General features: G+C 47.6%; 1 non-coding gene across 1 annotated transcript; it reads right to left on the reverse strand.

Annotated features, from left to right (window-relative positions):
* Positions 1-20,041: 20,041 nt before the first annotated feature.
* LOC138297652 (U5 spliceosomal RNA) lies at positions 20,042-20,156 on the reverse strand. Its single transcript, XR_011204195.1, has one exon. It is a non-coding gene; the product is annotated as a U5 spliceosomal RNA (small nuclear RNA).
* Positions 20,157-21,496: the final 1,340 nt, after the last annotated feature.

Consider the following 21,496-nt stretch of genomic DNA (forward strand, 5'->3'; position numbering starts at 1 on the left):
ACCGCCAGCAGCTGAGTCACTGCCAAGGACCCCGCCACCACAAGCACCGCTGAACAGGACACTGCTGCCACAAGCACCGCTGCCAAGGACACTGCCGCCACAAGCACCGTTGAACAGGACACTGCCGCCACAAGCACCGCTGCCAAGGACACCGCCGCCACAAGCAACTCTGGCCCATGAGCGCCAAGGCCACTGACGCTACTGAGTCCGTCACGAGCAGGATGAAGCACTCTGGGCACAAGGCCCCCTCCAGAACCAGTGGAGAGATACATCCACTACCTCAGTCCTTGGCAGGATGAAGCACTCTGGGCACAAGGCCCCCTCCAGAACCAGTGGAGACTGTTATCCACTCGAGAGACTGTGGCTTTGCACTCCCCAGGATGGAACAGTGGGCAACCCACTCACTGTAGAGACTTGAGAGACTGTGGCTTTGCACTCCCCAGGATGGAACAGTGGGCAACCCACCCACTGTAGAGACTTGAGAGACTGTGGCTTTGCACTCCCCATGATGGAACAGTGGGCAACCCACCCACTGTAGAGACTTGAGAGACTGTGGCTTTGCACTCCCCAGGATTGCACAGTGGGCAACCCACCCACTGTAGAGACTTGAGAGACTGTGGCTTTGCACTCCCCAGGATGGAACAGTGGGCAAACCACCCACTGTAGAGACTTGAGAGACTGTGGCTTTGCACTCCCCAGGATTGCACAGTGGGCAACCCACCCACTGTAGAGACTTGAGAGACTGTGGCTTTGCACTCCCCAGTATTGCACAGTGGGCAACCCACCCACTGTAGAGACTTGAGAGACTGTGGCTTTGCACTCCCCAGGATGGGACAGTGGGCAACCCACCCACTGTAGAGACTTGAGAGACTGTGGCTTTGCACTCCCCAGGATGGAACAGTGGGCAATCCACCCACTGTAGAGACTTGAGAGACTGTTGCTTTGCACTCCCCAGGATTGCACAGTGGGCAACCCACCCACTGTAGAGACTTGAGAGACTGTGGCTTTGCACTCCCCAGGATAGAACAGTGGGCATGTGGCCCCCTCGTGGATTTGGCGTTGTGCACTCAACCGGCTGAGGTGCCCCCCCTTTTCCTTCCCCCTGAGGTGCCTGTTTTATTGCTATCTGATGCCCCTGCAGTGTTCTCTCCGTCATGTTCGGGGATTGAGTGTGGGCCTCGCCCATGCCGTGTGGGCCCAGTGTTCCACAGACTTCAATGGAGCACTGCCTGGACTACTATTCTTGGTGTGTATATTTGTTTAATGTGTATATATATTTTTTGCGTACTGGATTTTAATATATTACAATGGTTACACTCATTTCCTTTTGTCTTTGCATTCTTCCAGGGGGTTTGGGGGGTGTAACTTTAATGTATCATGCTGTATTAGTGTGTGTGTTGTAGTGGGTGAGGGTGGGGGTGGGGGTGTTGCGTGTGTGTGTCCCTGTTTTTTCCCTCCCCCTCCCCTGTGTCGTAGGTGCAGTACTCACTGTGGTCTTCGGCGCTGGCGTTCGTGCTCCTGGTAGAGGAGCAAGAAGATAAGGGCTGGCAGGATCTGGAGCTCGGGTTCCATGGCGTCCTGATTCCTCGTGGGGTGTGTAGAGGTGAGCGTTTTCCCTTTGAAGTCCTGTTTCCGCCGTGTTTTTGTTTGCAGTGAATACGCCCCGGAAAAGGTGGCGGATTGGTAGGTTGTGATACTGTGGGCGGTACATTGTCTTCCGCCTGTCTGTTTGCGGTGACCGCCATGCTGTTTGTTTGTACTGCCGTGGCGGTCGGAGTCGTAAAGTGGCTGTCTATGTTGGCGGTTTCCACCACGGTCGTGATTCCATTTTTTTCCGCCGGCCTGTTGGCGGTCTTACCGCCGCTTTAACACTGACCGCCAGGGTTGTAATGACCACCAAAGTGTCTTAAGTCTTTTAGAAGCAAACAAAGTCTCTTTCAAGCACAAAGTACTTGGTTCAAGTTTAAAATCTCTGCAAAGAACCGCAGAGGAGTAGAAGTGTGGAAACAAAAGGGTGTGCGTTGAATTCTCGGGCTGCTCACGGCGATGCGTCATTTAGTTTTCATGCAGGGACGGCTGTGCGACGATTTCCGGCGCTCAGTCGTGGATCCTCTTCGGGTTGCGGGGTTTTCAGACGACCCGGGGACGATGCATGGATTTCCGGCACTGGTAGGACGAAGTCACAGGAGCTGCGTTGATCCGGTGGGCGTTGTGTCTAATTTTCTAACGCACGGCAATCGCTGCGTCGATTCCTCTCTGGAAGTCAGGCTGTGTCGTTCAGGCTCGGCTGTGCATCGATCCGGTAGGGCTGTGCGTCGAATTTCCGGTCGATGACACTGCGTTGATCTTCTCATTGTAAAGTCAGGCTGCGTCGTTTCGGTTCGGCGTGCGGTGAAATTTTCATCACGGAGCAGGCTGTGCATCATTTCTGGAGGCTGTGCGTCGAATTTTGCTGCACAAGGATTCCTTCTTGTAGAGATGAAGTCTTTTTGGTCCTGAGACTTCAGGGAACAGGAGGTAAGCTCTATCCAAGCCCTTGGAGAGCACTTCTTCACCACAGCCAGAGAGCAGCAAGGCAGCAGGGCAACAGCAAGGCAGCAGTACTTCAGGTGAGTCCTTTGAGCAGCCAGGCAGGTCTTCTTGGCAGGATGCAGGTTCTGGTTTAGGTTTTCTTCTCCAGGAGGTGTCTGAGTTGGTAGGTGCAGAGCCCCTGTTTAAATACCCAAATGTGCTTTTTAAATGGGGGAGACTTCAAAGAGTGGCTTAGAAGTGCACAAGGTCCCCTTTCAGTTCAACCCTGTCTGCCAGAGCCCCAGTAGGGGATGTGGCAGTCCTTTGTGTGAGGGAGGCCACTGTCCTTTGACATGCAAGTGTCAAGCCCTGCACCCTCCCAGCCCAGGAAGACCCATTCAAAATGCAGATGTATGCTAGTGAGGCTGAGTATCCTGTGTTTGGGGTGTGTCTGAGTGAATGCACAAGGGAGCTGTCAACTAAACCCAGCCAGAAGTGGATTGTAAGGTACAGAAGGATTTAAGTGCAGAGAAATGCTCACTTTCTAAAAGTGGCATTTCAAAAACAGTAATATTAAATCCAACTTCACCAGTCAGCAGGATTTTGTATTACCATTCTGGCTATACTAAATATGACCTTCCTACTCCTTTTAGATCAGAAGTTACCACTCAAACAATATATGAGGGTAGCCCTAATGTTAGCCTATGAAAGGAGCAGGCCTCACAGTAGTGCAAAAACAAATTTAGGCGTTTTACACTACCAGGACAAGTAAACTACACAGGTACATGTCCTGCCTTTTGTCTACACAGCACCCTGCCCTGTGGGTTACCTAGGGCACACCTTAGGGGTGTCTTATATGTAGAAAAAGGGGAGTTTAAGGCTTGGCAAGTACTTTTAAATTCCAAGTCGATGTGGCAGTGTAACTGCACACACAGGCCTTGCAATGACAGGCCTGAGGCATGGTTAAGGGACTACTTATGTGGGTGGGACAATCAGTGCTGCAGGCCCACTAGAAGCATTTAATCTACAGGCCCTGGCACACATAGTGCACTTTACTGGGGACTTATAAGTAGATTACATAAGCCAATTGGGTGTGAACCAATGTTATCATGTTTGAAGGGAGAGAGCATATGCACTGTAGCACTGGGTAGCAGTTGTAAAGTGCGCAGAGTCCTAAAACCAGCAAAAACAGTGCCCAGAAATTGGAGGGAGGCAGGCAGGCAAAAGGTTTTGGGTGACCACCCTAAGGCTCTCAGGCCTAACATGGTAGAACCGGGATGCGTCAGAATGCTACACCTCTCCAGGGGAGGCATAACAAGGAGAAATATGTTTTTTTGCAGCACACATAGAGAGACGTAAAACATGAGGATTGTTTTTGTGCAAGAAGGTGTCCCTTCCAGCACAGAAACATTCCTGCCTGTAGCACAGGCACCCTTGCACCAAAGTAGAGAGCAGGAATGTGGCGTGTAATGTTAAGTACAGCACATTCCTGCCCTCTCTCTTTCACAAAGCGCAGCAAGGTGGTTTTGCATAAAATATTGATACATATGGCCCAGAATTTATGCAGACCCAGGGAATGCCCTTTTTCCAGACTAAGGCGGTCATTCTGACCCTGGTGGTAAAAACCGCCAGGGCCGTGGTCTGCGGGAGCACCGCCAACAGGCTGGCGGTGCTCCTTTGGGCATTCTGACCGCGGCGGTACAGCCGCGGCCAGAAACGGAAAGTCGGCGGTGTACCGCCGGCTTTCCGCTGCCCAGGGGAATCCTCCATGGTGGCGCAGCTTGCTGCGCCGCCATGGGGATTCTGACCCCCATACAGCCATCCTGTTCCTGGCGGTTTCGGCCGCCAGGAACAGGATGGCGGTATGGGGTGTCGTGGGGCCCCCGTAAGAGGGCCCCACTTAGAATTTCAGTGTCTGCTTAGCAGACACTGAAATTCGCGACGGGTGCTACTGCACCCGTCGCACCCCTTCCACTCCGCCGGCTCCATTCGGAGCCGGCTTCCTCGTGGAAGGGTGTTTCCCGCTGGGCTGGCGGGCGGCCTTTTGGCGGTCGCCCGCCAGCCCAGTGGGAAACCCAGAATGACCGCCGCAGTCTTTTGACCGCGGTACGGTCTTCTGGCGGTTCCCGCTTGGAATCACCCCCTAAGTTCTGAGGGCCAAGGGCCTGAGAATGTGGTTTAAGATCCCTTTGGCACTGGCACAGGTTGATAGGAAGGAGGGCAGTTATTCTGATGCCTTTGCATCTGCCTTTGTTACAATCTAGTCCTTGTTTATTTATTTTCTAAACTTTATAGCAAGCAGACCATGTATGCACAGTGAATCAATACATTACAATTTTCACAGATGAGCTCCATCATAAGTCATACATTTTCTTTTGTGAGTGTAGTCATTGGCCTCGAACTGCCATGTTTACTCTGTAGGTGGTGCTGGGTCAGCACTCTAGTAGTTGACTATTCATGATTCCACTGGACCAATATAAAAAGGTGCCTTTGGCGCATCAGCACAGCGAGTGGACCAGTGGTGCACTGCAGACACACCAAAGGCTAGCCTGTCTGCTCCTATCTGTGCATGCTGCCCAATACATCCATAAGGTGGTGATCACTTATTTTTGTTGTACTGTCCTGTGATTTAGGAATGACAGAACTCTTTTGACTCCTGCTGGACTCCGTAGAACTGAGACGTAAGTCTTTTAGCGTGGTGAAGTGAATGCAGGTTTAGAATGTTGAGATTGTGGTTACACGTAGACAAGTAAAGATATGTAATACATAACTCAGTGTGTGGCGTAGTTATTGGCAGGCACCCTGGCTGGGCAAGACGCTGCAACTGGTGATGAGATAGAGAATTGGTAACCTGAAGATCAACAGTGCTCTCCCAGAGAGTTTGCTGTGGTCCAAGCAAACTGCTTGTGTGTGCTACGTGTGCCTCAGTCGAAGTGCGTAATTGACCTATGGTGTATGGGGAGTCAAAGCTCAACTCCAGCCGGTGTGAAGCACTTGAAGTTAACAAAAGCTTCACTAAGAAGTCTACACATTGCTGACCAAGAACCTGCTGGCAAGGCTGTAAAGAAAGGTAGTGCACAACTATGTGACATGAAGCTATAATCATATGGAATAATAACGAAGAAAGTGGATACAGCCAGATTTTGAAAGTGCAGCTTATAGCGACAGCAAATTGCAAGATAACGCTGCGATCAGAAGTGCTGCAAGGCAGAGATCAACCAGGTGTCAAAAAACACAAAACAACGCCAAGAGACAAAGCCATTCAGATACAAGAAACGTTCATCTGCTTACCGGAACCGATTAAAGAGAGTCATCGTACCACGGCCCTAAGGAAGCAGCCCAAGTGAAAAGCATGGGGGTTGTGCTTACTGAGCTGTCCAATATCTGAAGCGTCACACTACCATAGCTTCCAGGTGGCGGCTCTGAACAAATCCAGAGACCTCTAGAAAAGTTGTTTTGCGGTTCCTATTATGGTAATAAGACTGCATTTTTAGGGCGTCAGCACCATTGATTGTGGAAGACTGAGTCAACTCCACCCTGCTACAAAGCTGTTGGTCTGACTCATGGCTAGCCCGCAGTGCCTCACCCAACCCTAAAAAGGTAAGGTGATTTGTGGCAACCTAAAACTGACAATCCTAGTCCTCAGGGAAGTTGTGGAGACAGAGCATACCTCTTTCACTCAGTTACTCAGAGACTCACGCATGTTAAGGCAGGACACAAGATGTAAACTGGATTTCAATGCATTTATTAAATCAATTGCATCCTAGTATAAAAAGCAGGAGCTGCAATAATAAGGAAGATGAAACATAGCACGGTAATCATCATTACAACCAATGTCAAGAGAATAAACAATCCAACCATTTTGTATTGTTCTAGAGAGTCTAGAGATTCCTTCCTCACCCTATGTCTAGGTCTGAGAGCAGTGGTGGCAACCCTTCCACCCATCCTGATCTAAGGGAGTAACCCCGAACCCATACCTGAATAGGATGGCAAAGGCCTACCTGTTGTCTGGATGGTAATCCTTTCGGGAAGCTGAAGAGTCAGCGTCAGGATCCGCGCACCTGTCAATGGAATCATGTGCATCCCAGGACGGCCATGACAGTAATGCCCTCTGCCCCCCTTAGGCCTATGTGTTGTTTGCATAATAACTCATACAGAGTTCTAAGACCAGGCCTGCCGTACTGACGTGTCTAGAAAATGGCCCAGCGGAAAAGTCACATCAACATTGCAGCTGGCTCGTAATAGAGCCGGCAGCAATGTTGTTGTGCAGCAGGTGCAGCAGCACCCATCGCGCATTTCACTGCCCGAAATTCGGGCAGCGAAATGCGCGATGGGGCTGTGCCTGGGGGCACCCTGAGTCCCCCTTACCGCCAGCCTTTCCATGGCAGTGTTTACCGCCGTGGACAGTCTGGAGGTTGGGGACTCATAATCCCCAGGGCAGCGGTCCTTGCACCGCTGCCCTGGGGATTATGACCGCCAGGCGGAAGCCTGGCTGTAGTTTGGAGGGGCCGGCGGTATGGCCGTGGCTAATGCGCCACGGTCATAATAGCTGGCGGAACATCTGATAAAATGTGAGCGTGGACAACTATGTCTTCTTGGAAAGAAGTAGCTGATTAAAATGTAAAAACAAGCTAAAAGATAGCTGTGCTAAAAAATATTAAATTATAAAATGTGTCTGAATATATAGGGCACAGACTACGGCCTAATGCTAAAATAAGGGTGCCCAACCTAGGTGCTAAAGGAATCCGACAATAAAGTGAAGCACTCCGACGGGGAGCAAGAAAGAGGTCATAGTTCCACAGACTGTCCAGGATCACCCACAGGCCAGCATGTCACAGGGACTTAGAGATGGCACAAATGAAGCAGGTACTAGTGGACAGCAGACAGTATCGGAGATAACTTCATTCTCCGTGTCAGTCAATCCTAGAAACAGTTTAATGCCACAACCTTCCTGAAACCACCACTACTGTTTGATACAACCAAAAAGCAGAATATTGACAACAGATGTACAGCTTGGATAGACATTTGATGATTTCATTGATGCACTAGAAGAAGCAGATAACAAGATTATCAATTACCTTACGAATGTTGTTGGTGCAGGTGTAAAAGATGTCATAAAGAAAATGGTGCAGATTGACAAAGTTACTTACCATCAAATCAACAAAGCCTTGAATCTCAAATTCAATCCAATGCCGAATGTAAATTATGAAACATACATTTTCAGCCAAGAATGACAGAGAGTTGGTGCAACCATAGACAAACTTGTTGAATGACTGGATACGCTCATCAAACACTGTAAGGTTAATGAATTCAATGATGAGGAAGCGATACGTCTCAGAGTTATTGACGGATGGCTGTCAGATTAATTCAGACGATGAATGCTAAGAAAAACTCTTAGGGGCAGATTTATGGAAAGTGACGCTGCACTGAGTGCAGTGCCACCTTCCCTGCGCCCCTTATCACCCTCCTACCACCACCATGTGTGCACCATATTTAAAATACAGTGCACCATGGCGCAGGGTAGGGGGTAATAGGGTCATTATTCATGATGCTATTGATGTACTCTACAGGAGTAGCTGCAAAATATTGGCGCTACTCCTGCAGAGTACAGAGGGCCCCATTCTAAAGAATGGAAGGCCCCTTTTACCGCCTGCTCTTGAGCAGGCGTTAAAAGTGGCGTAAAAAATGGCGTGGGAAAATCTCATAGATTTCCTTATGCCATTTTTCCGGCTCCCCTAACGGGGGAACGCTTCCTTTGCATACATTTTTCCTGGCAGGGCATTATGTGGCAGAAAGAGTTACAGGGTGGCGCAACGCATGCATTGCGCCACCTGTAAATAAGGCGCGTGGATTTTGGCCTCATTAATGTCAAAAACAATGACTTTAATGTGGCACTAGGGCACTATAAATATGCCCCTTAGTCTGGACCGAGTTCTCATGGCTGCCACATGAAAGCTGGAGGTGCTCAAAGTGAATAAGTCATTAACATGAAAACGAAGTAGAAGCTGAAGAACACAGTGATGTCTCCACGGAAAAAGAAGTTGTGTTTCAGGTGCGGATTTTCATTTCCACATGAAGGTAAACGTACTGGCTTTGGACAAACATGCAAAGGCTGTGGGAAGGAGAACCAATTTTATAACGGTTTGCAAAGCGAAGGAAAAAGTGAGTGTGTCGCAAGAAGACATGGCCACCCGAACAGACCAGAAGTGACGTTCGATGCAAGCCTACAAGGCAAAGCGACAACAGCAATTGAGACAAATCAACACCAAATGAAGGCAATCCTCATCTAAAAATCATTGTTGAAAACTTTGTCAGTGTCAATATCAAATGAAAGTGAAGAAGATGACTGTGCAAAGTCGATGTTATCTCAGAAAAATGTGCGCATGTTGGACTGGCTGCATATGAAGAAAAATACCAGTCAAAGAAAAATTGATCTGAAAAAGCATCAAAGTCATTCAAACATTGCCCGAAGACTACATTGAAAATAAGCAGTTGTTCAATATCTTTCATTATTGACAGTGGTGCGTTGATAAACATTACGCCACCGAAGAAATATAAAGAATTGTCTCCATTGCCATGACTGAGGCCAACATCAAAAACTAAAGTATATAAATGGGCTGCATCGACACCGTTAAAAAGTCAAGGTTCATTTGTAGAGATGATGAAACGCAAAAAGACAAATTAATGTGCTTCAAGGAACGGCATCAAGTGCCTGTTTGCTCAGTTTCAGCACAGCTGCCAATATGGGACTGATCTCAGTGAACTACAACATGAATGCTCATTACACAATAGTAAGTCAGTTTTGTGGGTTAGACAAACTTAAGACTATGAAAGTGAAACTGCATATCAATGAGGATGTACGTCCTGTTGCTCAAAGACATTGACAAATTGCATTTCATTTACAAGAGGCTGTTGAAAAAGAACTCAAGTCATTAGTTAAACACAATATCATTGAGCGTTCTACTGGTCCAGTGCCATGGGTTTCTCCCATAGTGGTAGTACCCAAACAGGACAGTGAAGGACCTGTACACATCTGAGTGTCAGGCGAACAAGGCAATTTAAAGATAATGACATCTAGGTCTGCACATCGCTGACATGATAACACAATTGAATGTGGCGAAGGCCTTCTCTCGCCTTGATTTAAATAAAGGATATCATCAGTAAGAACTTGAGGAGAATTGCAGGTACATTACAACCTTCTCTTTTTCGATATAAAAGACTAAAGTCCAGGTTTAGGAGGGCTTAGCGCCTCCTTGCGCCACATTAGCGTCATTTTGTTAACGTAATGTAGCTAGTGTGTCTAAACGAGGCCAAATTCGCTGCACCAGATTTACAAAGTGGCGCAATGCCTGCTTATTTGGCTCTTAACATTTTACATGTGCTAAGCACATGGGTTTCTCCATTCAGCGGAACTATCGTTTCATTATTTTTGGAGTCGTGTGCTGTCGACCCCAGCCTCCTGCTGTAATTGTGGTAAGGCATTTTCTGATTATTTGCTGACTTCATTGTCAGTCATTTTAAATTACTGGCCCTGGGTGACTTTAATAAATGGGCTGAAATTTTTGAAGATACTGCTGCCTCTTTGGCATTTGATTTTATTGCAGGCCTTAATCTTCCTCAGATGGTTGATTGTCCGACTCATGCACTAGGCCACCAATCTGATCTCCTATTCACCCCACCAGGCTTATTTAACTCTGGGATACTGATCACTAAAATATGGATGGTTATTCTCTAGTGCCTTTTTCCATCTGTCTACTGGTCCATTCCTCTTCTTGTCCTAAATTTGTTCTAGCTTGCTGCCTGAGACCTGCTTGTTCAAGAATACATGGGGAAGACATTTCTAAGGCTTTGTTAGATTCAAGGCAGCCCTTATTAGGTTTTCAGTCAGAGAGCGTGAACCAAGATATTGAAAAATACAATAGCTGGGTCACCACTGTGATTAAAAGCACTCTTCCTGAAGAGAGGAAGTCCTCTTGCAGAAATTGCCCTTGTTGTCCTTGGTATATTTTTGATTTGAAACTTGTCAAATTAGAATGCAAGAAACATGAAAACATTGGTGTGGTGGCTGTGACTCTTTTAAGAAAGCACTCCTAAAGCCTACCCTTGGGGCACGCAAAAAGCATGCCACAGCATAATCAAATTATTATGCAAATGCAATTTCAAGTGCCCATAACCCTACCTGGGAAGTATTCTTTATCACAAGATCTCGTTCAAGCACCAACTTGCATGACATCGGCATCTGCTTCTTCTCAGACGCATACGTTTTCTGATCTGACTCTTTTTAGACTATGCTCAAGACAATCTGTGAGTTATGTTCCCCTCTGCTTGAGTTGGACATTGATACTAAACAGTTTCGCTTAAATACAAATCAGGAGCTCCACCATTTGAGCCTTATTTCTATGCCAGATTTTTGTTAACTGCTGAAGGTTATGTCTTCTGGTTCACCTTTAGAAACCTGTCCCTGCTTTTCTACAAGTTGACCCTGGGGCTTTAGGTCATGTATTGTTTGATCTCTAAAGTTGGCCACAATTCCAAAAGGAATAGAAGCAAGCTTTACTTTTGCTATGGTAAAAAAAGGTCTAATGCTGATCTTGTTATGGGGAGCTATCAACCCATGTCTCTTTAACCTCTGCCATTTAAGATTCTTGAGAAGGCTGTTAATTTCCAATTGTATTGTAGACAATACAATTCTTGATGAAGCTCAATTATGGTACAGAGACCACACTGGTGGCTGTACTTGATTATTTAAGGCTCCTAGTAAACCAGGAAATACTCCTGTCTTGGTGTGCCTGTCAATTCCACTGCAACAACAAAAAAGTGAAGGATGGAATTCTTGAACTACTGTCAGCCACTTACGATTGCTCGGCCTATATCCCAGGCCTTTGGTTCTGGCCCATCATGCCTCTCACAAGGCTGATCCTGCTCCTCATGGGATCGAACTGCCCTGAACTGCTGGGTGAGGTCCCTTTTGGAAGAGACCACAAGCAATCCCAGACCAGATTTGCTGTGTTTGGAGCTTATGTGCAGGGTGTAGCTTGAGCCTTATGTTACAGTGAGCACCGACCGACTGCTTGGCGTACCTGTTGCACTTAGGACAAGACAGCAACTGCAACAACAACAAAGTGGTGGATGGATTGCTGGAAATATTTTCAGCCTTTTTCCATTTATCATGCCTCTCTAGAGAAAGGCCCATCTTAATCTAATCAGTATTGACCCAGCTACTCATGGAAACAGTCCATCTCAAACTGCCAAGAGAGGCCCCCTCCACAAGGGACCACAAGCCACCCCAGACCTGCTTGACGCAGACCTGCTTGACGTATGTAGGCTCATCACTAGGGTGTACCTTGAGTCCCATGGCACAGTGAGCACTAATGTGCATACTTGTCTCACCTAGGGTGTCAACTGCAACAGCAACAGCAACAATGTAATGGATAGAATGCTTGAATTAATTTCAGCCATTGGTGATATCTTGGGCTGCATTCCAGTTCATCGTTTTTTGCCCACCATTCCACTGTAGATAATGGCTCACCTTATACAAATCAGTAGCAACCCAGTTTCTCATGGGAACAGTTCGTCCCAAACTGCTAGGTGAGCCCCCACTCCAGAAGGGGCCACAAACAAACCCAAACTGGTTTTGCACTGTTTGTGGCTCGTCTTAAGGGTGTGGATTGAATTCTATGGGGCAATGAGCATGGGGCTCATATCTGGGTATACTCTCGGAATTATAGATTTGAACCAGTGCATTGTCACCTTTTGTTAAGCCACCAAAAGCATCATCCCAGTAAAGCATTTGAATGCCTTGGGAAATTACCCAGTCATGATGGCTTCCTTTATCAAGAGTGCACTCTCTTGATTAGTACATATCATCAATATAATTAAGGATAACCCACACATTTCTTGGGCACTTTGGGACACAGCCAGGCCACATGCTGGGAACCAGCATCTACAGCTCCACAGCTCCCACGACCCTCTTATCTGAGAACATCAGGCTAAGCGTCCTGAAGTGTAGTTAATCTGGTGCAAAATATTAGTACTCCTGTTCTTCCATGCTAACCTGATAATGACAGGTGCAAAAGTGTGGTATTCAGTTTCCTCCCGAAGGGTGATGGGTGTCTGACAGCTGGACAGGGGAGATAATGATGGAGGGTGGAGCCTCACACAATAGAACCATAATATTTAGCCCATGAGGCATGCTTGGCGACTGGATCAGGCTGTATTAAGCAAAGATCTCCTCTCCTCCCAGCATGCAGCTCTAATGGCATTTCCTGTTTTGGATTTCGATGGTCCAACCCTGAACAGCCTCTCACCAAAACCGTCTAACGAGTGTAGCCAATTATAAAACAGTGTTGCAGGAAGGGTGCCATGGGATCTCATGCAAGAAACTGAACAAGCATTTGCAATCCAATGGGACTCGCATTTGCTTGAGTTAGAGCTATTAGCGTTGTACATTTCTAACTGGACTTTTCATGCCACATAAATTGAAAATGAAAAGTAAAACAGTTGACACAAGTGAGCCGATTCAAAGCACCACAGCCGCCATGAACATGAGCCCAAAGGAGAGACACAAAAGGAAAAAGAAGTTTGCTCACAGTCAAACGTATCGGCAAACGTGCAATTATCCATGTAACAGGGTCGGTGGCCAAGGCAGTAACAAAACTGCCCCAACGAGGGACAAACGTAAAGCATTCACCAATGATAATAAAGGATTTTTGAAAGGCAAGCCCATGAACGAGTGATGGTGATGGGTGTGCAGTGGGAGTGGTTAAAAGCCCACAGATGGATTACAACAGGTCAAAGCACTTGCGCGCTCAACCTAATGAATACGTTAGACACATCCAGCACTAGCCTCATCATGTCCCTCTTTTCCCAAAGCATTGATAAAGCCAATAGGTCTCACCTCTGCGAGACCTATTGGCTTTGTCAATCATTTTTGCCATGTTGTATATCTGCGCGGCTGCTGTGCAGCATGGTTCAAAATAAAATAAAAAAGTGCTATGATAGAGCAAGCATTGACTGTGCCATAGCACTTTTTTCTCACGTTCAGGCATATTGCATAGCAGTTGCGCTGCTGTGCATGGCTTAGAAATAGTATAGACAAAGCCAAAAGATCTTGCATGAGTATAACCTATTGACTTTGCAATTGCTTATTGTTTTAGGCAAGGGTTAATTAAGTGATTTTCCCAGGATCGCAGGAGGTTAATTGTGATGGGTTCGAACTCCATATATATATATATATATATATATATATATATATATATATATATATATATATATGTAAAGAACAAGTTACTTACCTTCGGTAACGCTTTTTCTGGTGGATACAATAGCTACCTGTGGATTCCTCACCTTATTAATTCACCCTTGCGCCAGCATCCAACAGAAAATCTTCCCAGCTCTCCACGTCGACGAGGATGTCACAATTGCATGGTTCCACGCGACTCCGTCTGACGTCACCGTGCCAATAAGAGGTCCTCGCTGGCGTGCTGACGTCAGTTTCACCCATTTTTTAAGTGCCTTTGAGGCAAACAGGTGAGCACTGACTCCACAATAACTCCAATAAATAAATATATACAAAAAACCTTCATGATGCAACATAATCAAAAACCATAATTTCTATATACAGGAAAAATATCCATATATACATACATCTATACAACCACATATCCTAGTGCAATCAGACAGGCAACGGGGGGCGGGGGGACACTTTGAGGAATCCACAGGTATCTATTGTATCCACCAGAAAAAGCATTACCGAAGGTAAGTAACTTGTTCTTCTGATGGATACAAACTACCTGTGGATTCCTCACCTTATGATTAGAGTCCCAAAGCAGTACCGCACTCGGAGGTGGGTGCCTGTCTGATTACACCAAGAAATCCTGTAAGACAGATCGTGCAAAATGGCCGTCTCTCCGAACCTCAGAGTCCAAGCAGTAATGCTTTGCAAAGGTATGGAGGGGCGCCCAAGTTGCCGCCTTGCAAATATCAACCACTGGAACCCCCCTTGCCAGGGCCGAAGAAGCAGACTTAGCCCTTCTGGAGTGGGCTCTGATACCTTCAGGGGGAACCTTTTTCACCAATGAGTAGCAGATCTTGATACAAAGGATAACCCACCTGGAGATAGTTCTTTTATGGACTGCTCTGCCCTTCCTCTGTCCAACGTACCCCACTAACAGCTGATCTTCCAGGCAAAAGTCCTTCGGCCTTTTATTGTAGAAACTAAGCGCCCTTTTAGGGTCCAACCGGTGAAGCCCTTCTTCCTCCTTCGAGGGGTGAGGAGGAGGGTAGAAAGATGGAAGGGTAATAGTCTGCCCTATATGAAAAGGAGTGACACCTTTTGGCAGGAAAGCTGCCATGGTTTTCAACACCACTTTATCTGGGAAAAACAAGGTAAAGGGGGGTTTTACAGAAAGAGCTTGGAGCTCACTAACCCGTCTAGCAGAGGTTATGGCAACAAGAAAAACTGTCTTAAGCACTAAAAACCGTAACGGGCAAAAGTGCATGGGCTCAAATGGAGACCCCATTAAAAAAGGTTAAAACAAGATTTAGGTCCCACTGAGGCACATGAAAAGGAGTGGGAGGAAACTTATTAAGTAAACCCTTAAGAAACCTAACTACAATAGGTGATTTAAACAATGAGGGCTGATCCAGGAGGCAAAGAAAGGCTGACAGAGCAGCTAAATAACCCTTCACCGTAGCCACCGCACAACCCTGCTTTGCTAAGTCCAAAGCAAATAATAAAATATCAGAAAGGTGGGCCTTCAAAGGGTCAGTTTGCTTCTCTCCTCACCAAGCCACGAATCGTGCCCACCTACCGGTGGAGTGTCACCTGGCCTATAAAATAACATCCACTACATCTGGTGGGAGAGAAAAAGAACTCAGGTTGCCCCGTTCAATCTCCAGGCATGAAGCTCTGGAGGTGGGGGTGTAGAACCTGCCCCTGCAACTGCGAGAGGAGGTCTGCCCTGAGAGGGAGACGGAGCGGAGGGCACAGCGAGAGTTGGAGAAGGTCCATGTACCACACCCTTCTTGGCCAATCCGGGGCTATTAAAATAACCTGAGCCCGATCTTGGCGAATCTTCCTCAGCACCCTAGGAATCAAGGGTATGGGGGGAAACGCGTAAAGCAACTGGTTGCACCAAGCGATCTGAAACGCGTCCCCCAATGCTTCTTGCACCGGATACTGGAGGCTGCAGAATGATGGGCAGTGCATATTCTCTCAAGTGGCAAACAGATCTGTCACCGGCGTACCCCACATCCGAAAAATGTGCAGGACCAGATCCGGATGGAGACGCCACCCGTGATCGGCCGAAAGGCGCCGACTGAGAGAGTCCGCACACACGTTGAGCACCCCGGCCAGATGATTTGCTATCAAGCAAATTCGATGGTTCTGAAGCCAGGACAAGAGACGCAGAGCTTCTCTGCAGAGAAGATACGACCCTACTCCTCCCTGCTTGTTTATATACCACATCACGGTAGTGTTGTCCGTCAGGACCTGAACTGACTGACCGCGAAGGAACGGGAGGAAGGCCTTGAGAGCCAAACGTATTGCCCGCAATTCCAACAGATTGATATGAAAAGTCTGCTCCACTGGAGACCAACGACCTATGATCTCCAGGTCCCCGAGATGAGCTCCCCACCCTAGAGTGGAAGCATCTGTCATGACCGTGGTCACCGGCGGCGGCATTGAAAACGGCCTTCCTTGCGAAAGGTTGCCGGCCACAGCCCACCATCGTAGATCCGCCGCAGCGTCTCTGGATATTGTTATTGAATCCTCGAGATCCCCTTTGTGTTGAAACCACTGCCTGCGGAGGCACCATTGGAGAGTCTCATGTGCCAACGTGCATGAGTGACCAACAGAATGCAAGAAGCAAAGAGACCGAGCAGGCGTAAGACCTTGAGAACTGGAACAACCGCTCCATTTTGAAACATTGGAATCAACGCCTGAATATCCTGGAACCGCTGAGGCAGAGGATAGGCCAGATTCAATGTTGTGTCCAGTACTACCCCTATGGATAGGAGGTGTTGAGAGGGCTCCAGGTGAGATTTGGGTACATTGATCGAAAAACCCAGCCTGAACAACAACTGAGTTGTCATCCGCAATTGACGCAACACAAGCTCTGGAGACTTGGCTTTGATCAACCAATCGTCTAGGTAATGGAATATCGATATCCCCTCCCTTCTGAGACTTGCTGCCACCACTGCCATCACCTTTGTGAAGACTCGAGGTGCCAAAGTAAGACCAAACGGGAGGACCACAAACTGGTAGTGTTGCGACCCCACCACAAATCGGAGATACTCCTGTGCGACTTGAGTATAGGGATATGAAAGTACGCATCCTGCAAGTCGACAGACACCATCCAATCGTCTTTGTTCAACGCCAGAAGTACCTGCGCTAGAGTTAGCATCTTGAATTTCTCCTGTTTGAGGAAGCAATTCAAAATCCTAAGGTCCAGGATTGGTCTCAAATGACCGTCCTTCTTCCGGATCAGGATATATCTTGAATAACAACCCTGACCCCTTTCCTGCTCTGGAACCAACTCCACCGCACCTTTTGATAACAGGGTCTGAACTTCCTGTTGCAACAACAGGAGATGGTCTTCTGAACAAAACGAGGGATGGGGTGGGAAGGGAGGAGGAAACTCCTGAAAAGGGAGAGCATATCCTTTTCTCACAATGTTTAGCACCCACGAGTCTGATGTAACTAACTCCCACTCGTGGAGAAAAATACATAATCTTCCCCCTACAGGAGAAGTATGCTCGACAAAGGAGAGAAAACTAGGGCTGCTTCCCTTGCTGTTGTCCTCCAGAGGAAGAGGATGACGTAGGGTGCTGCTGGGTGGCCCTTCTCGTTATAACCCTCCCCCACCCTATAAAGGACAGATATGGGAGGCTAGTAGGCTGCTGGACTGAGGACTGGGGTCTCCCTTGATAAGCTGCCCCACGTCCAAACCCCCTGAACCTATGAAAGGACCTAAAAGGGGTAGCAGAGGAGGCTTGCAATCCAAAAGACTTCACCATGGCCCAGCTGTCTTTAAAGAGCTACAGAGCAGAGTCTGCTTTATCTTCGAACAGTTTCTCCCCTTCAAATGGCAAATCCAACAAGGTGGCCTGCACATCTGAAGAAAATCCATAGGACCTTAACCAAGCGTGCCTTCTAGTAGCAATAGATGTGCCCATTGCCCTTGCCACCGAGTCCGTAGAGTCCAAGCCAGACTGGATTATCTGCTTCGCTGCAGTCTGCGCATCAGAGAGGAGTTCACCAAAAAGTCTCTGTATATCCTGCGGCAGATCTGGAACCATGGCTTTCGCAGAGTCCATGAGGGCGTGGACATACCTACCCAACACACAGGTAGCGTTTGCAGCCTTGAGAGCCATGCTGCAAGAAGAAAAAGTCTTCTTTGTGGATTGCTCCATCCGCTTGGATTCCATGTCAGATGGAATCACTGGGAAAGAGCCAGGAGCAGACCTTGTAGAGCAAGACGCCTGGACCAGCAAACTTCTCGGGCTAGGATGTTGAGATAAAAACCCCGGATCTCCAGGCGCTACTCTATATCTTCTTGCCACAGCTCTAATAACCCCAGAAGACGAAACCGGCTTCCTCCACAGTTCTAAAATGGGTACCGTAAGAGCCTCATTGAAAGGAAGCAAAGGGTCTGCAGAAGCCGAAGAAGGATGCAGCACTTCCGTTAATATGTTGGTTTTAACTTCTGCAGCAGGCAATGGAAGTTCTAAAAAGTCTGCTGCCTTCCTGGTGACCATGTGAAACAAAGCTGCCTCCTCAGTAAATTCCCCCAGTGAAGACAAGTCCCATTCTGGGGAAGTATCCAGCCCACTGGCTGACTCCAAGCCCTGATACTCTCCCAAGGGCTCGACAATCTCTCCTTCCTCCAACTGCCTTTGATATTCCTCCTCCTCCAAGAGGCGCAAGGCCTTCCTACGCGACCTCAAACGTGCCTCCAGCCTCAGCGTCGACATGGAGTTTGCTGACGTTGAACACACCAGCTTCAGCACCTGACAAGGTGAGGAGGGTTGACTCTGCCGGAATCCATCACCCGAGTCCGGCACTGGCACGGTGAAGTTGCATGTGACTCCACCATCGGCGCCGGCTGACGGGGTGATGATATCGGCACCATAGATGTAGTTGGCGACATCATGGGATTCACAGGACCTCGAGGCGATGTCATCGGCGCCGGTCCGGTACCCTCAGCCGGATAGAACGGCATAAACGGTGCCGCCTTGTACGGATCTGGGGATCACAAAGAAAATGCCAATGGACCCGTGGGACTAGCCGGTACACCAGCAGGGGCCATGATGTTCAACATAGCAAACATGGCATTCAAGAATGCCGCCGGATCTGCTCCCGGAGCCGGGAAGGCAGGATACTGCTGATCTTATTGCATCCGTACTTGCTGACCATCTGACTCCTGAGCAGCAGGTGAAAACTGAGGACTGCCCTGAGATGCCACAACTACAAAGACGGACAGCGCCGGAGAAGCCTCAGGATTCTGGGGTTGCGGAGTCACCGTCGGGCTCACCTCTCACGTTGCACGGCAGCGGCGAGATGGAGACCTTGACCTTGATCTTGATCGCTGAGAGTCATGACGGTGCCGTTTCTTTTGCTTCTTCGAAGAAGCGTGGGAAGAGGATCTTTTATGGCTCCTATGACCCTTCTTCGCTTTTGCCAAGAAGAGTTTGCCCTATCTTTCCTTTAAGGCCTTTGGATTCATGCTCTGGCAAGACAGACACTCCTCGACGTCATGCTCAGAGCTAAGGCACCAAAGACAATTGACATGAGGGTCAGTGACCGACATGCGACCGCTGCACTCTCTGCAAGGCTTGAAACAGGACTTCCTCGGGGGAGACATTGTAACTACAAAGAGTAACAAGAGGAAACCTCCAACAGAAGCGAGAGCTAAGAAAAAAACGTTAGCACCGAAGGCACGGAAAAAAGGGAACTGACGTCAGCACGCCGGCGAGGACCTCTTATTGGCACAGTGACGTCAGACGGAGTCGCGTAGAGCCGTGCAATTGTGATGTCCTCGTCGACGTGGAGAGCTGGGAAGAAGATTTTCCGCCGGTGCAACAGTGAATTCATAAGGTGAGGAATCCACAGGTAATTTGTATCCATCAGAATGTATACTTTAACACATCTTTACAATTAAGTCACAGGGGGGATTTGAATAAAATCTCAATAATCAATGACAAAGGAGAAGCAAGAGCGGATCCAGAAATAAAACCCAGACTGGATAAAGTTACATGTTTCATTTACCAATTGCTCCTTCCTTACCTGTTGTTATATATCACTGCTTCCCACATGGAAGTGGATCCTTTTGGTGATATGAAGTGTTTTGTGCAGCATGCATCCTTCTTGTATGTCATATAACAGGGCTATAGTTTAACTGCGTCAAAGTGAGAATCACTCCCCAAAAGCGCATCGACGAATAACAAAAGAATGTTGTTGCACTTGGGGAACTAGCAAATAATCAATCTGTCTACTATATAGTTTTACTTTTGTTTACTAAATAAGAGTAACCCAGCACTTGGCAGGGCTTTAAAAAATTAAATGAAACTCTTAAATGTTCCTCTCCACGGAAACCTTTAGTAAAAGGCGAAAGATTTATTCGTTTGAAAAGAAACCAGAGTATACATTTCAAGGCCGCCATCTGTGACGCCAGCAAACACCGTTCAACAGACTGTCAGGGTGATTTAATTTACTAAGTTCATCTCAGTAAACCCTTTAAAATACAGCCAATTTATAATAATTGTTGTAATCGGGTACATTGATAAAACGCTTGTTACCACAAAAAGAAACAACAGGAGGACTCAGAATTATGGGTATGTAAGTTTAGTCATAGGCCACGCAACAGGAAAAGCTGCACTACAATAGTTTCCCTGCTCAAGCCGTAATGTCGGCTCCTTCAACTCTGCACATTTTGAATGGTGCCTCACACTGGCTTTTGTGAGGACTAGTGGCACCCAAGAAGAGGATTTTTATATGCCTATGTCAAAGTATCCTCGCTGTCTCGTTGCTATTCTTTCCGAGACAATGAATGAGCCAGTGTGTTTTGTACTTGTAGCCTATAAGGCTGCATCAGCTGCTGTAAAAAAAACAAGTATTGGCAAAAAGGAATGAGTTAGAGCTATTATCATTGTAAACTCCTAACTGGACTCTTCTTGCCACAGAAATTGAAAATGAAAAGTAAGGCAGATGACATAAGCGAGCCGATTGAAAGCGCCACGGCTGCCATGAGCATGAGCGTGAAGGAGAGACACAAAAAGAAAAAGAAGTTCGCTCGTAGTCAAACATGTGCAATTATCCATGTAATAGAGTCGATGGCAAAGGCGGTAACAAAACCGCCTCAGGGAGGGACAAACATAAAGCATTTACCAATGATAACAAAGGATTTTTTAAAGGAAAGCCCATGAGCGAGTGATAGCGATGGGCGTGTGGTGGGTGTGGTTAAAAGCCCCCAGCTAGATTACAACATGCAAGAGCGCTTGCATGCTCGACCTAAAAAGACCACCAAAACTAGCAGCCAGTCAATCATTTTTACAGTGCGCTAGTGCTGTTGGGTATGCCCTCAGGGTTTAGTTGAAGAGCCAGGTCATGAGGTCCTTCCTGAATTGAGGTAGCGATGGTGACTGTCTGAGGTGGAGAGGTAAAGTGTTTCAACATTTTGCTGCAAGGTAGGTGAACCATCTCCCTCCAGCCGAGGACTTCCTTATGCGGGGTACGGTGGCGAGTGACTGCTGGGAGGAGTGGAGAGGTCTGGCAGGGGGGTAGAACGTGATGCAGTGGTTGAGGTAGCTGGGTCCAAGGTTGTGGAGGGCCATGTAGGCGTGTATGAGGAGCTTGAAGTTGATCCTCTTCTTGATGGGGAACCATGGTTGGACTGCCCTACTGGGCAGCAGGCTTTTCCATGGCCTGCGAGGAGAGTGGGCGGCTTTGTTCTTGGGAGCCTGCCAGCTATCATTCCGCTTGCAG

The sequence above is a fragment of the Pleurodeles waltl genome, chromosome 5 (assembly GCF_031143425.1).
Source record: "Pleurodeles waltl isolate 20211129_DDA chromosome 5, aPleWal1.hap1.20221129, whole genome shotgun sequence".
In the NCBI taxonomy this organism is placed as follows: domain Eukaryota; kingdom Metazoa; phylum Chordata; class Amphibia; order Caudata; family Salamandridae; genus Pleurodeles; species Pleurodeles waltl.